The sequence below is a fragment of the Macaca fascicularis genome, chromosome 11 (genome assembly GCF_037993035.2).
Source record: "Macaca fascicularis isolate 582-1 chromosome 11, T2T-MFA8v1.1".
Classification (NCBI taxonomy): Eukaryota; Metazoa; Chordata; class Mammalia; order Primates; family Cercopithecidae; genus Macaca; species Macaca fascicularis.
The window spans coordinates 90,558,612-90,571,755 of NC_088385.1; positions in this window are offsets into that span (position 1 = coordinate 90,558,612).

Below are 13,144 nucleotides of genomic sequence, written 5' to 3' on the forward strand. Positions count from 1 at the left end.
CTGCTAGCTTTTGAATTTATTTTCTCTTGCTTCTCTAGTTCTTTTAATTGTGAGGTTAGGGTGTCAAATTTAGCTTTTTTCCCACTTTCTCATGTGGCCATTTAGTGCTATAAATTTCCCTCTACACACTGCTTTAGGTCTATCCCAGATATTTTGGTATGTTGTGTCTTTGTTCTTATTGTTTACAAATAATGAAATTAAGGAAGAAATGAAATTATTTACCCAGTAGTCATACAGGAGAAGGTTGATCAGTTTCCATGTAGTTGTGTGGTTTTAAGTTTCTTAATCCTGAATTCTAATTTGATTGCCTTGTGGTCTGAGAGACTGCGATTTCTGTTCTTTTGAATTTGTTGAAGGTTTTACTTCCAATTATGTGGTCAATTTTAGAATAAGTACTATGTGATTCTGAGAAGAATGTATATTCTGTTGATTTAGAGTGGAGAGTTCTGTAGATGTCTATTAGGTTTGCTTGGTTCAGAGCTGAGCTCAAGTCCTGCATATCTTTGTTAATTTTGTCTCATTGATGTAATATTGACAGTGGGGTGTTAACGTTTTCCGCTATTATTGTTTGGGAGTCTAAGTCTCTTTGTAGGTCTCTAAGAACTTGCTTTGTGAATCTGTATGCTCCTGTATTGAGTGCATATATATTTAGAATAGTTAGCTCTTCTTATTATATTGATCCCTTTACCATTATGTAATGCCCCCCCCCCCTTTTTTATCTTTGTTGGTTTAAAGTCTATTTTATCACAGGCTAGGATTGCAACCCATTTTTTTTTTTTGTTTTCATTTGATTGGTAAATATACCTCCATCTCTTTATTTTGAGTCTATGTGTGGCTTTGCACATGAGATGGGTCTCCTGAATACAGCACAGTGATAGGTCTTGAGTCTTTATCGAATTTGCCAGTCTGTCTTTTAATTGAGTGATTTAGCCCATTTACATTTAAGGTTAATATTTTTATATGTGAATTTGATACTGTCATGATGCTAGATGTTAATTTGCACATTAGTTGATGCAGTTTCTTCATAGTGTCAATGGTCTTCACATGTTTTTTTTTTTTGAAGTTGCTGGTACTGGTTTTTCCTTTCCATATTTAGTGCTTCCTTCAGGAGCTCTTCTAAGGGAGGCCTGGTAGTTACAAAAATTCCTCAGAATTTGCTTGTCTGTAAAGAATTTTATTTCTCCTTCATTATGAAGCTTAGTTTTGCTGGATATGAAATTCCGGGTTGAAAATTCTTTTAAGAATGTTGTATATTGGCCCCCACTCTCTTCTGGGTTGTAGAGTTTCTGCAGAGAAATCTGCTGTTGGTCTGATGGGCTTCCCTTTGTAGGTAACCTGACCTTTCTCTCTGACTGCCCTTAACATTTTTCTCTTCTTTTCAACCTTGGTGAATCTGACAATTATGTGTCTTGGGGTTGTTCTTCTCGAGGAGTATCTTTGTGGTGTTCTATTTCCTGAATTTGAATGTTGGCCAGTCTTGCTAGGTTGGGAAAGTTCTCCTGGATATTATAATAAATTGTGTTTTCCAACATAATTCCATTCTCCCCGTCACTTTCAGATACACCAATCAAACGTATGTTTGTCATTCCACAGTCCCATATTTCTTGGAGGCTTTGTTTGTTCCTTTTTATTCTTTTTTCTCTCATCTTCACAGTTTATTTCATTAAGTTGATCTTCAGTCTCGAATATCCTTTCTTCCACTTCATCAGTTTGGCTATTGATACTTGCATATGTGTCACGATGTTCTTGTGCTGTGTTTTATGGTTCCATCTGGTCACTTATGTTCCTGTCTAAACTGGTTATTCTAGTTAGCAGTTCCTGTAATCTTTTATTAAAGTTCTTGGCTCCCTTGCATTGGGTTAGAACATGCTCCTTTAGCTCAGAGAAGTTTGTTATCACCCACCTTCTGAAGCCTGCCTCTGTCAATTTGTCAAACTTATTCTCCGTTCACTTTTGTTCCCTTGCTGGTGAGGAGTTGTGATCCTTTGGAGGAGAAGAGGTATTCTGGTTTTTGGAATTCTCAGCATTTTTGTGCTGATTTTTCTTCATCTTCATTGATTTACCTACCTTTGATCTTTGATGCCAATGACTTTTGTATGGTTTTTTCCCATGGACGTCGTTTTTGTTGATGTCAATGTTATCATTTTCTGTTTGCTGGTTTTCCTTCTAACAGTCAGGCCCCTCTTCAGGTCTGCTGGAGTTAGCTGGAGGTCCACTCCAGACCTTGTTTGCCTGGGTATCACCAGCGGAGGCTGCAGAACAGCAAAAATTGCTACCTGCTCCTTCCTCTGAAGGCTTCGTCCCATAGGGGCACCTGCCAGATACCAGCTGGTGCTTTCTCATATGAGGTGTCTGTCAACCCCTGCTGGGAGGTGTCTCCCAGTCAGGAAGCACTGGGGTCAGGTACCCACTTGAGGAGGCAGTCTGTCCATTAAAAGAGTTCGAGCACTGTACTGAGAGATCTGCTGCTCTCTTCAGAGCTGGCAGGCAGGAACTTGTTTAAATCTGCTGAAGCTGCACCCACAGCCACCCCTTCTCCCAGGTGTTCTGTCCTAGGGACATGGGAGTTTTATCTATAAACTCCTGATTGGGGCTGCTGACTTTCTTTCAGAGATGCCCTGCCCAGAGAAGTGGAAGCTAGAAAGGCAGTCTGGCTACAGCAGCTTCACCACACTGTGGTGGGTTCCACCAAGCCTATCTACTTATGATTCCAACTGTATGACAGTCTGGAAAATGGGAAACAAAAGAGACAGTAAAAAGAGGTAGTGAAAAGATTTTCTTAGAGGTCGGGGGGTGGTGTGTTATTATAAATAGGTGGAATACAGATGATTTTTAAGGCAGTAAAAATATCCTATATGATACTATAATATGTGTCATTATATACTTTTCAAACCTGGGGAATGTACTAAACGAAAAGTGGATCCTAATATAAACTATAGATTTTGGCACATTATGATTTGTCAATGTAGGTTCATCTGTTATAACAAACGTACCACTCTGGTGAGGGATGTTGATAATAGGGAATATTATAGTTGTGTAGGGGGAGAGTATATATAGAAAATCTCTATCTTTCTCTTATTTTTTGGGAACTTAAAACTAACTTTTTAAAAATTACGTTTAACAAAAAATTGTCAGGAAACTTCACATTTATATACATCCTCAGAGAAAGCATAAAATAATGTAAATTCTATGCAAATAAAATTAACAATAAATGTGGTAAGTTTTAATTCTTTGAATTTTAATTAGTTATGTTATACAAATTAAATTTATAGGCAAACTAAAATCTTATTTTTTCTCTGCCTTACTCGCCAGCTGTCTCCCTCTTCCCGGAGGAATTATTATCAGTAGGATGTATTTCCTTCCTGTTCTGGTTTGCAGTTATGAAGGATCGTTACTTAACATTTATTCTTCTTCAGAAATTATTCTAGGAATTGAAAATACAACTTTGAATTATCTCTGTTCTTATAGCACTTTTATTTTAATGGAATACAAAAATCAATTGAAAAATAAATGTGGGGATGACAGAGAAGGTTGGATGTGCTTGATAATTTCTTTGCCTTTTATAGGAGGCAGCAAAAAAGACTTGTTTCTGAAATTGATGAATTGAGAAATATAGACTCACCATATTAAAGATAGAAATTTATTCACTATAAGAGCTAAATAGGAGCCTATACTATTTACTTTTCCACAGCAAGAATAAGAGGGAGAACAAAAAGTAGAAAACAAAAAATATGGAAAAGACAAAAAAAAGCAAAAAATGCTCAAAAGTATTACACATGCAATTTTATAAAATTAAATGACAGAATGAAGATACACATGCCCTCTTAAAGTGAAAATATGAATGAGATACAGTTCCCTCCTAGAAAAGAAAAAACAGACTTTTCAATTGGATTACATAAACAAAACCATATATATGCTATCTTTAAGAGACATACCTTAAACCAAAGGAAATCAAAGAGTTTAAGAAAAATATAATGGCATATCAGTTAGTTTGGTGTCTTCCAAACAGCCACCCAGTTTTGTGCTTGAAACCCAGGGCCCTGGTGGTGTAGGCACACGAGGGAATTTCCTGGTCTGGAAATCAGGCATATGGACTGTTGTATTTATTATCTTTAACTTCCAAGCAAGCTTTCCTGTCTCCTTCTCTCCATCCTCATCCTAAATGCTCAGACCTGTGGGGTTGGTTTATTTGATATAAGACAGCCCAGGAGAGCTCTTCCCTTTTAATATCAGTATAGATTTTGAGGGTTTGCCTCAACACTCCATGCTGAAAAGATATGATTGTGGGTCTGCTATATTACTTGTCACATAGGAAGAACTGCTGAAATTAGAAGAAAATGAATCCAAGTAGGGCTAAGGAATGACTGAAGTTGGATATAAAGAAATACTGGCTAAATTGAACCTTAATTTGGTCACCAAGGCTACATTTTTATAGCTGCTTCTTCGATCCTGTGTTAACACCAGTTATTTGAGACAATAAATTTCCTCTTATTCTTATACCAGTTAAACCTATTGGGGACTTGTAAAATGCAGGAGCCTCGACCAATATACCAAGCAAATGCTTTAATTCTAGAAAGTAGCAGTTGTGATATATTAAAATAGTTGAAGACACAAACCTTCACTGGAACAAAAAAGGGTCATTTTATCATGACTACAAAGAAAATATACAATCACAATACAGCTGCTAAGTTTTGACAACAGCAATTCCACAGCAAAATATGTAAAACAAAAACTACATGACATAAAAAAGAAACAGAGGTGTAGAGAAATTTTGGAGGAAACTTATATGTTTTTTCCCCACACTTGGCCAGATATTGAATAAGAAAAAATCATAAAGACTTAGACTTATATCATTAGTAAAGGTGATTTGATAGATACATACAAAAATAGTGAACTCAAATTTTCACTCACAAAATGTAAACTTGAACTATAAGGAAATTTTCTAGCATTGTATGAGAAAAGAAAGACTAAGAATCAGTGATCTAAATATTCATCCCAAGAAGAAAAGAAATCTTAGCAAATTAAACAAAGAAAAAGTGAAAGAAATAAAGCTAAAGGCAGCAATCTGTGAAAAAGAACCAAACTCTCAAAAGAGGATAGACTAGTAAGATGTGTAACTCCCTGGAAAGACTGATCAATTGTATTGTTTTCTTAGAGAAGACTGACTTTTGCTTGTGACTTAAAACCATTCTGGGGCTAAATTATCCTCAGTCCAATTATGGACTGAGATGTTTAAGATATTTATTCTATTCCTTGTGACTGCTAGCTTATTTCTGATTCACTCTCATTCCTGATTTGGAGTGCTTTGGGGCTCCCATCAGAAGCCTACAATTGTTTGGGTTTTTTTTTTTTTCCAGCAGAGGCCCACCTTTCTCAGACCCCTAACTTTTCTGCCCAGTCCTATAAGATCACTAAAACCCTACTTAGATTATTATATTTTCTGCCACTAGTTGTACTTTTACAATCAACATTTGCTGAAGGGGAAGGAGTAAGCAAAAATTTTGAGTTAACCTCTCTCCCAGCTTCTCTTCTCAGCCCAGTGTATTCTCATTGTGTTGGTAATTTCCTGAGACTTCCAAAGAGATTTTTAAACATTATGCAGTTTATTGAATTCTTCTCAGCATGAATTTTGGTTGCAAAAAACCTAGCCTGTTACTGCTGGATATGGGATTCCTCCTGAGTAAATTTTGGGATAGATTAAATAAAAAATAAAACTGCAATTTATGGTACTGAGAGGGAAATTAAGAAGCCACTTAAGGACTTTCTCTATTGAAAGAACTATATTTCCCTATTTTTCCTTCACAGCTGTTCTTGATGGAACCCCAGATGGTATGGACATTGCTATCTGCTAATTTTGAACCTGCCTCCATCTCTAGAGTTAATTACTTCAATGTCTTTCCTCATTTGTCTAAAATTATCCCTATGCCTGTCCTTATTCTACTGTGGCCTGTCTCCAGTCTATCAGTCCACATGCTTCTGAAACTGACAAATTTCCTGGAGTTCTGACAATGTATGCTATCAGCACTTGGATGTAGGTGAACTGTGGCTTTAGACTCTTGTTGCTGCCAGTGTCTATAAACACATGATTAACACAACACTCTTTGGCTGTTTTTATTTGGAAGTTGTCTTGCTTAGTCTCTTCTTTATACAGGCTGAAAGTAGGTAATTGATAGGGTGATGTGTGAGGGCCTAGATTGACCACTTTTTATTAATCCTACATGAGGGATTCTGACAGTTTCTTGCCACTGTATGCAGTCATTTCATAACTATTGATATTAGTTTTGGAGTACAACTGAAATTTCCAAATATAAAAATTTTTCTGCATTTGCTTATATTACATTTAGTTCATCTTGGTTTAAAATAATATATTAATCTAAGACTTCAGAAACAAACCCACAAATAATACTATTACAAAATCCCATTTAGATATGCTTTTTAGTAAAAGCAGTCAGATAAATTAACTAAATATTTATTATACAGATCTGATCTTATTTGACTGCCAGTTCCTTTGTAATGAGAATTGGTGTCTTGCCAGAATGTGGCCAGTGTTGCAAGTTTTTATCTTTTCCAACAAATAAATACTTAAAGCTATGAAGCACGGGCAACTATCCTGAAAATCTTGTATTATATTTGTGGTTTATTTTGAATAAAAAGAAAAATAAGCACTCTATACAACTCAATAGGGAATAAAAGTGCATCACTAAAAGAGTGAATTGTTTTTGTGGTGCTTTAGTGTATCTTTCTCTTCTGTGTCCCAAAGGTGGCAGTTCTTTCCAACAACAGGCTATGATTAACCAATTACTCATGTGTAATTACTTATAAGACTGTTTAACTTTTTTTAAAAAAGCATTTTATGGGATCTGGCAAGATGGCCGAATGGGAACAGCTCTGGTCTTCATCTCCCAGTGAGACCAACACAGAAGGCAGGTGATTTTTGCATTTCCAATTGAGGTACCTGGTTTATCTCATTGGGACTGGTTAGACAGTGTTTGCGCTGTCCCTGGAGGGTAAACACAAGCAGGGTGGGGCATTGCCTCACCTGGGAATTGCAAAGGGCCAGGGACCCACCTCCCGTAACCAAGGGAAGCCGTGAGGGACTGTGCTATGCAGCCCAGATAGTATGCTTTTGAGAGGTGACAAATGCCAGCAGCCCTCGCTCTCAGCGCCTCCTCGGCCTGGGTGTCCACTCAGGCAGCGCTTGAGGAGCTCTTCATCCCACCACTGCACTGTGGGAGCCCCTCTCTGGGTTGGCCAAGGCCGGAGCCTACTCCCTCTGCTTGTGGAGAGGTGTGGAGGGAGAGGCACGGGTGGGAATTGGGGCCAGCACGAGTTCTGGGTAGGCGTGGGCTTGACAGGCCCCACACTTGGAGTAGTGACAGGCTTAGCACCTGGGCCAGCAGCTACAGAGGGTGGGTACGCCAGGTCCCCCAGCAGTGCCAGCCCACTGGCATTGCGCTTGAGTTCTCGCTGGGCCTCAGCTGCATCCTCACGGGGCAGGGCTAGGGACCTGCAGCCCGCCATGCCCAAACCCCCCTGCAGTGGGCTCCCACAGGGCCCAAGTCTCCCCAACAAGTGCAGCCCCCTGCTCTGCGGCCTCTGGTCCCATCAACCGCCCAGGTGCTGTGGAGTGCAGGTGCACCGTGTGGGACTGGCTGGCTGCTCCACCCACATTGCTGGTGCAGGATCCACTAGGTGAAGCCAGTTGTGCTCCTGAGTCTAATGGGGACTTAGAGAACTTTCATGTCTAGCTAAGGGATTGTAAATACACCAATCAGCAGCCTGTGTCTTGCTGAAAGTTTTTAAATAGGCCAATAGGTACTCTGTATCTAGCTAACTTAGTGGGGACGTGGAGAATGTTTACGTCTAGCTAGAGGACTGTAAATGCACCAATCAGCACTCTGTGTCTAGCTCAGGGTTTGTAAACACACCAATCAGCACCCTGTCAAAACGGTCCAGTCAGCTCTCTGTAAAATGGACCAATCAGCGCTCCGTAAAATGGACCAATCAGCAGGATGTGGGTGGGGCCAGATAAGTGAATAAAAGCAGGCTGCCCAAGCCAGCCAGTGGCAACCTGTTGGGGTCCCCTTCCACACTGTGAAAGTTTTGTTCTTTTGCTCTTTGCAATAAATCTTGCTGCTGCTCAATCTTTGGGTCCATGCCACCTTAATGAGCTGTAACACTCACTGTGAAGGTCTGCAGCTTCACTCCTGAGGCCAGCAAGACCACAAACCTACCGGGAAGAACGAACAACTCCAGACGCGCTGCCTTAAGAGCTGTAACACTCATTGCAAAGGTCTGAGGCTTCACTCCTGAAATCAGCGAGACTGCAAACCCACCAGAAGGAAGAAACTCCGAATACACCTGAACATCTGAAGGAACAGACTCCGGGCACATATTGAAGAACTGTAACACTCACCGTGAGGGTCCACGGCTTCATTCTTGAAGTCAGTGAGACCAAGAACCCACCAATTCCAGACACACTTTTCTCAATGTTGTTGCAACCTGCAGTCCAGGAAATTCCCTTGTGTGCCTATACCACCAGGGTTTCAAGCATAAAACTGGGCTGCTGTTTGGACGGACACCAAACTAACTGCAGTTTTTTTTTTTTTTGTACCCCAGTGACACCTGCAACCCCAGCAAGACAGAATGATTTACTCTCTTGGAAAAAGGGCTGAAGCCAGGGAGACAAGTGGTCTGACTCAGCAGATCCCACTCCTATGGATCCCAGCAAGCTAAGAGTCACTGGCTTGAAATTCTCAATCCCAGCACAGGAGTCTGAAGTTGACCTGGGAAGATCCAGCTTGGTGGGGGGAGGGGCATCCACCATTACTGAGGCTTGAGTAGACAGTTTTCCCCTCACAGTGTTAAGGAAGCCAACCAAAAGTTCCAACTGGGTGGAACTCACCGCAGTGTGGCAAAGTGGCTGTGGTCAGACTGCCTCTCTGGATTCCTGCTAACTGGACAGGGCATCTCTGAAAGAAAGGCAGCAGTTCAGCCGGGTATGGTGACTCATGCCTGTAATACCAACACTTTGGGAGGCTGAGGTGAGCAGATCATAAGGTCAGGAGATCGAGACTATCGTCGCTATCATCGTGAAACCCCATTTCTACTAAAAATACAAAAAAATTAGCCAGGCGTGGTGGCGGGTGCCTGTAGTCCCAGCTACTTGGGAGTCTGAGGCAGTAGAATGATGTGAACCCAGGAAACATAGCTTGCAGTGAGCCAAGATCATACCACTGCACTCCAGCCTAGGCGACAGAGCGAGACTCCATCTCAAAAAAAAAAAAAAAAAAAAAAAAAGAAAAGAAAAGAAAGGCAGCAGCCCCAGTCAGGGACTTACAGATAAAACTCTCTTCTCCCTGGGATGGAGCACGGAGGTGGAAGGGGCGGCTGTGGGTGCAGCTTCAGCAGACTTTTAAATGTGCAAAATAACCACCTAGCATCATGATGACAGGATAAAATTCACATTTAATATTAACCTTAAATGTAAATGGGCTGGGTGGCCCAATTAAAAGATACAGACTGGCACATTGGATAAAAAGTCAAGACACATTGGTGTGCTGTATTCAGGAGACCCATCTTACGTGCAAAGACACATAGGCTCAAAATAAAGAGATCGTGGAATATTTACCAAGCAAAAGGAAAGAAAAAAAAAAAAAAAAAAAGCAAGCATGGGTTGCAATCCTAGTCTCTGATAAAACAGACTTTAAACCAACAAAGATAAAAAAAGACAAAGAAGGGCATTACATAATGGTAAAGGGATCAAGGCAACAAGAAGAGCTAACTATCCTAAGTATATATACATCCAGTACAGGAGCACCCAGATTCATAAAGCAAGTTCTTGGAGACCTACGAGACTTAGACCCACACAATAATAGTGAGAGACTTTAGCACCTCACTGTCAATATTAGATCAATGAGACAGAAAATTAACAAGGATATGCAGGACAACTCGGCTCTGGACCAAGTGGAACTAATAGACATCTGCAGAACTCTCCACTCCAAATCAACAGAATATACATTCTTCTCAGAATCATATAGCACTTATTTTAAAGCAATGGGAAAAGGATTCCCTATTTAATAGTGCTGGGAAAAGTGGATAGCCATATTCAGAAAACAAACTGGACCCCTTCCTTACACTTTATACAAAAATTAACTCAAGATGGATTAAAGACTTAATTGTAAAACCTTAGATGATAAAAACCATAGAAGAAAACCTAGGCAATACTATTCAGGACATAGGCATGGGCAAAGACTTCATGACTAAAACACCAAAAGCAATGGCAACAAAAGCCAAAATTGACAAATGGGATCTAACTAAACTAAAGAGCTTCTGCACAGCAAAAGAAACAAAACCAAAACCAAAACCAAAACAGAACAAAAACAAAAACAAAAAACACTATCATCAGAGTGAACAGGCAACCTATAGAATGGGAGAAAATTTTTGCAATCTATCCATCTGACAAAGGTCTAACATCCAGAATCTACAAGGAATTTAAACAAGTTTAGAAGAAAAAAAAATAAAAAAACTTATCAATAAGTGGGCAAAGTATATGAAGAGACACTTCTCAAAAGACATTCACGTGGTCAATAAACTTATGTAAAAAAGCTCATCACTGGTCATTAGGGAAATGCAAATTAAAACCACAATAAGAAACCATCTCATACCAGTTAGAATGGTGATTATAAAAAAAGTTAGGAAACAACAGATGCTGGAGACGGTGTGGAGAAATAGAAACACTTTTACACTCTTGGTGGGAGTGTAAATTAGTTAAACCATTGGGGAGACAGTGTGGCAATTCCTCAAAGATCTAGAACCAGAAATACCATTTAATCCAGCAATCCCATTACTGGGTATATACCCAAAGGATTATAAATCATGCACATATATGTTTATTGCAATGCTATTCACAATAGCAAAGACTTGGAACAACCCAAATACCCATCAATGACAGACTGGATAGAGAAAATGTGGCACATATACACCATGGAATACTATGTAGCCATAAAAAAAAATGAGTTCATGTCCTTTGCAGGGACTTGGATGAAGCTGGAAACCATCATTCTCAGCAAACTAACACAGGAACAGAAAACCAAACACCACATTCTCACTCACAAGTTGGAGTTGAACAATGAGAACACATGGACACAGGGAGGGGAACATCACACACTGGGGCCTGTCGGGGGTGCGGGGCAAGGGGAGGGAGAGCATTAGGACAAATATCTATTGCATGCGGGACTTAAAACCTGGATGACGGGTTGCTGGGTGCAGCAATCCACCATGGCATATGTAAACCCATGTAACAAACCTGCACATTCTGCCCATGTATCCCAGAACTTAAATTTTTAGCATCTTACATATGGGGAAACTGAAGCACAAGTATGTTGAATAAATTTGCCATCAGGGTAAATGGCAAACCCAGGGCTCTAAGAGACATTTTGTCTCTTAACTTCTGCTCTAAGCTCCTATGCCATATTGCCATAGGTATGATACTGGTTTTTAATTCCCTAGTGTTTATATGCTGCCATTCTTGGTGCAAAGTACTTTTGATTGATATATTGGACTCTCAGCCATTTGATCTATTTGACCATCTTTTAATTTCTAACAGCATACATTTTCATTTTATAAGTCACAAAATAAACACATTGAGGGAGTCTTTGTTGATGCCTAAATTTGACCACTCTTTTGTGTACTCTATATACTTTTACCATAGCAATTATATATTTATAACAAATTATCCCCACATTTCCAAGCAAAAGATAACATTTTATTATTTTTTTCTTATCTTTTCTCCATTTCCCCCTATTTTTCACTTCCTATTTAGCCGTTTAGAAAGGCAATTATAGTCTTATCTCCCCTTCACCAGATACTCCCTACAGGACAAGTTCATTTAACTATGTGCTTAGTAGCTTCAGAGTGGAACTCTCCAACCAAGAGACTACCTTAAGGGTCAACAGTCCATTTATAACCCAAAGTATGCTCTTTACTGAACTCTTTCCCCCTGGAGAGTGTTGGGCACCTTTACAACCTAGTTCTGCCCATGAAGATGCCAACTCAACTGCTTGGTAGGTAAGGTACAGAAGCGAGTATGCAGATCCCCACACCTGCTTTCTTCCTCTTCTGTATGCCATTCATACTAGTTCGCTCCCTTTTAAAGCCACCTGCTTTATGCTTCAAAAGCAAAATGGTACCCTTAAGAAGTCTGTACTTCTTCTCATAAGCTAGCTTTGGAATAAACTCATTGTCTTTATACCACACCCCACTCTTGTTAATTGTCCTCTGCAAGCTGTGTGTGGCTAAACCTGCATTTCGGTTACATATACATATATTTTACTGAGTGCCTCCACTGTGACAAGCATTGTTCAGTGCTTCACATAGATACTTAATGAATTGAAAATGGATTAAATATCGGAATAAAAATGCTTTGAACGTTAAAGTTTAAAAACAGAAGATTAAGTTATTCACATATTGTAAGTCTCAGGGTGGTTCTTAACTAAATTACAGAAAATAAATTTGGTAAATCTTATATATGTTTATATATATATCTATATATGCGAGTATACATACATATATATTGCTTTTTAAGCTAACCATAATTGTGTAACTTAAGCTCAGACTTAAATCAGTAGGACCATTATTGATAGCTCATGTAATATTTGCTCAAATAAAGTCAATTCCAATCATTAATAAATATCATTACTGGCATGAAAATGAACAACTTAAAGTGTTTTAGATAGCCAATATCAGTTAACATTATTTTGTCTTTAATTTCCCAAATTATTCAACATTTTTAAAAGTTCTGATTTTTTAATTTAGTCTTGAGGATCTCAAATAATGTGCCTTCCATTTTGTTAGCGATAGTGCAAAACTTACTCCTCTTTAGTAACATGTTATTATGAGACTGATACACTGTTTTCTTAGGGCTTTCTTGAAAACTACACTTTCTCTGAATTACATAATACTCCAGTGGTTTGAAAAGCTAATATTCTGTTTCTCTTCAGACCCTAACATACTCTGAATTCATGCTGGATTTAAGGAGTAAAACCAATGAAAATTAAAGCTGTTTTCTAAAATGAGGTTTTTTTTTTTTCTTTTGTTACTTTTTTCCTTATCCTAAGGTAATGGGTTTAGATGAATGTCTTTG